The sequence below is a fragment of the Sapajus apella genome, unplaced genomic scaffold (genome assembly GCF_009761245.1).
Source record: "Sapajus apella isolate SASKATOON/1434 unplaced genomic scaffold, GSC_monkey_1.0 scaffold21, whole genome shotgun sequence".
NCBI lineage: Eukaryota > Metazoa > Chordata > Mammalia > Primates > Cebidae > Sapajus > Sapajus apella.
Genome location: NW_022436961.1, coordinates 13,170,224 through 13,174,034, shown reverse-complemented (window position 1 = coordinate 13,174,034; position 3,811 = coordinate 13,170,224). Strand labels below are relative to the sequence as shown.

The 3,811-nt window shown below is 44.6% G+C and overlaps 1 long non-coding RNA gene across 1 annotated transcript; it reads left to right on the top strand.

The window, feature by feature from the left end:
* Positions 1 to 79: 79 nt before the first annotated feature.
* On the top strand, positions 80 to 658 carry LOC116558222. Its single transcript, XR_004271907.1, has 2 exons — positions 80 to 285; positions 602 to 658. It is a non-coding gene; the product is annotated as an uncharacterized LOC116558222 (long non-coding RNA).
* Positions 659 to 3,811: the final 3,153 nt, after the last annotated feature.

Below are 3,811 nucleotides of genomic sequence, written 5' to 3'. Positions count from 1 at the left end.
AAACCGCGCCATTGCACCCCCACCGGGGAAAAAAAGAGAAAAACCCCGTCAAAAAAAAAAAAAAAAAGAAAAAAATGCTGTGGAATTAGGTGTGGGCAAAACAACCATGAATGTTTGGGAGAGAGAGAGAGAGAGAAGTGTCAAAATATAGGACTTTGCCCTCATTTTGCTTCACAAGTGTCTTGAGTCCGCATTCTACTGAAGCTGAAATTGATAATGCTTCTTGCTGTGCTAATCAATGTCCTCTGTGCAGCCCCCATCAGCAGGTTCACACTCAAAGAAAAGGTCTTGGCCGGGCGCGGTGGCTCAAGCCTGTAATCCCAGCACTTTGGGAGGCCGGGGCGGGTGGATCACGAGGTCAAGAGATCGAGACCATCCTGGTCAGCACGGTGAAACCCCGTCTCTACTAAAAATACAAAAAAATTAGCTGGGCATGGTGGCGTGTGCCTGTAATCCCAGCTACTCAGGAGGCTGAGGCAGGAGAATTGCCTGAACCCAGGAGGCGGAGGTTGCGGTGAGCCGAGATTGCGCCATTGCACTCCAGCCTGGGTAAAAAGAGCGAAACTCCCCCACAAAAAAAAAAAAAAAAAAAAAAGAAAAGGTCTTAGCCTGACATCAAAGGAATGGCGGGCAGATAAACCTGTTTATGTTTTAAATTAAAAATAAAATTTTGAAGATATAATTTTATGCAGCCCCACATAGCTGACTTTTTTCTTTAACCAACCAATTGCAGATTCTGACTGCCAGGTGCAGTGGCTCATGCCTGTAATCCCAGCATTTTGGGAGGCCGAGGTGGGTGGATTGTTTGAGCCCAGGAGTTTGAGACCAGCCTGGCTAACATAGTGAGACCTCATCTCTGTAAAAAAAAAAAAAAAAAGAAAGAAAGAAGAATCATGATTTCTACAGTACAGTTCCAGGAGCTGCCAAACAGTGGTATAAGGAAGTGAATTGCCTGGGCCTCAACATATCCTGAGTGTCAGTGACACATGTATACTTTCAAATGAATATCCTCATTTTTGTGAAGATTACTCTTGAGAGTCCTTTATCTGTAGGCTAGCTGTGCTTGATTGTAACAGAACAGATTTTTAGAACTTAATCATCATTATTGTATCTGTATTAGTCTGTTTTCACACTGCTGATAAAGACATACCCAAGACTGGGCAATTTACAAAAGAAAGAGATTTATTGAACTTACATGTTGCATATGGCTGGAAGGCCTCACAATCATGGCAGTAGGTGAAAGGCACATCTCACGTGGCAGCAGACAAGAGAAGAAGGCTTGTGCAGGGAAATTCCTTTTTTTTTTTCAGATGGAGTTTTGCTTTTGTTGCCCAGGCTGAAGTGCAGTGGCGTGATCTGGGCTCACTGCAACCTCCGCTTCCCAGGTTCAAGTGATTCTCCTGCCTCAGCCTCCCGAGTAGCTGGGACTACAGGCGAATGCCACCAGGCCCACCTAATTTTTTTTTTTTTTTTTTTTATGTTTTTTCCTAGTAGAGATGGGTTTTCACCATGTTGGCCAGGATGGTCTCAATCTCCTGACCTCATGATCCGCCCGCCTCGGCCTCTTAAAGTGTTGGGATTAGAGGTGTGAGCCACTGCGCCCAGCCGAAACTCCTGTTTTTAAAACCATCAGATTTCATGAGACTGACTCACTATCACAAGAGCAGCACAGGAAAGACTCACCCCCATGATTCAATCACCTCCCTCCAGGTTCCTCCCACAACATGTAGGAATTGTGGGAGTTGCAATTCAAGATGAGATTTGGGTGGGGACACATAAATTGTGCTGTTAAAGAACAATTTCAAGTCTTTCAACTTGTCCTGCAACTGTGCCTAAAATGTGTTCCCTTTTTACTTAAAGCTACCTGGCACAGCTGTAGATATGTAATATATTTTGCTTAAATGCTTAGCACGAAAGGGAAGACTTCCACTTTAGGTTCTCTATAACCAGCAAACTTTTGCCATCACGTTCTTTTTCTTTTTCTTTCTTTTTTTTTTTTTTTTTGAGATGGAGTTTTGCTCTTGCTGACCAGCTGGCATGCAATGGCACAATCTTGGCGCACCACAACCTCCACCTCCCGGGTTCGAGCAGTTCTCCTGCCTCATCCTCCTAAATTGCTGGGATTACAGGCATGCGCCATCATGCCCGGCTAATTTTGTACTTTTAGTAGAGACGGGGTTTCTCCATGTTGGTCTGGCTGGTCTCAAACTCCCAACCTCAACCTCCCGCCTCGGCCTCCCAAAGTGCTGGGATTTCAGGCGTGAGCCACTGCACTTGGCCCATCATGTTCAATAGACTTTGTAATCAGAAAAAAAATGACCATACTGAATCCCAGATGGCATTTTTGTTGTTGTTGGTTTGAGAAAGGGTCTCACTCTGTGGCTCAGGTAGAAGTACAGTGTCACGATCATGGCTCACTGGAGCCTTGACCTCCCAGGCTCACATGATCCTTCCACCTCAGCCTCTCAATTAGCTGGGACTATAGGCATGCACAGCCATGTCCAGCACATTAAAAAATTTTTTTTGTAGAAATGAAGTCTCCCTATGTTGCCCAGACTGGTCTTGAACTCCTGGGCTCAAGCGATACTCCTGCCTTGGCCGCCCAAAGTGCTGGGATTACAGGTGTGAGCCACTGCACCCCACCCCAGAAGGCATTCTTTATAGTCTAACTTTATCATAATGCAATTAGACAAATTAAAAAACTCTTTACTAAGCTATAAGTAAATTATTAAATTTTGCTTGTGCCACGTAAAGAAAATCAAGTACATTTTGAGTTTTGAACATTGAAAATGAAGGGCGAAATCTCTCTTGTTGTAAATGATGTTTTGTTAAGGCTGCCTTCCTCTTTTTGCAAGATATGAAGCCCCTTCTGTATATTTCAAGCTCTGCACAAAAGAGGAGTCATATGAGATCGAGGACAAGCATGTCTTCCATGTCTTGGTCCATTTAAGCTGCTATAACAAAATGCCATAGACTAAGTGGCTTAAACAACAGAAATTTATTTCTCACAGTTCTGGATGCTGGGAAGTCCAAGATCAAGGCACTGGCAGTTTTGATATCTGGTGAAGGCCATCTTTTTACTGTGTCCTCACATGGCAAAAGGGACAAACAGTCTTCCTTGGGCCTCTTTTATAAGGATGCTAATCCCTTTCATGAGGGCTCCATCCTTATGACCTAATCATCTCCCAAAGGCCCCACACCTTCCTACCTTCCTTCCTTCCTTTTCTTTCTTTCTGTTTCTTTTCTTTCTTCTTTCTTTCTTTCTTCTTTTTTTTTTTTTTTTTTTTTTTTTTTTTGAGACGGAGTTTCGCTCTTATTACCCAGGCTGGAGTGCAATGGCGCGATCTCGGCTCACCGCAACCTCCGTCTCCTGGGTTCAGGCAATTCTCCTGCCTCAGCCTCCTGAGTAGATGGGATTACAGGCATGCACCACCATGCCCAGGTAATTTTTTGTATTTTTAGTAGAGACGGGGTTTCACCATGTTGACCAGGATGGTCTCGATCTCTTGACCTCGTGATCCACCCACCTCGGCCTCCCAAAGTGCTGGGATTACAGGCTTGAGCCACCGCGCCTTGCTCTCTTTCTTTCTTTCTTTTCTTTCTTTTTTTCTCTTCCTTCCTTCCTTTCTTTCTTTTTCCTTTCTTTCCTTTCTTTCTTTTGAAACAGAGTTTCCCTCTTGTTGCCTTGCCCAGGCTGGAGTGCAATGGTGAGATCTTGGCTCACTGCAACCTCCACTGCGTGGGTTCAAGTGATTCTTATGCCTCAGCCTCCTAGTGGCTGAGATTACAGGCGAGTGCCACCATGCCTGGC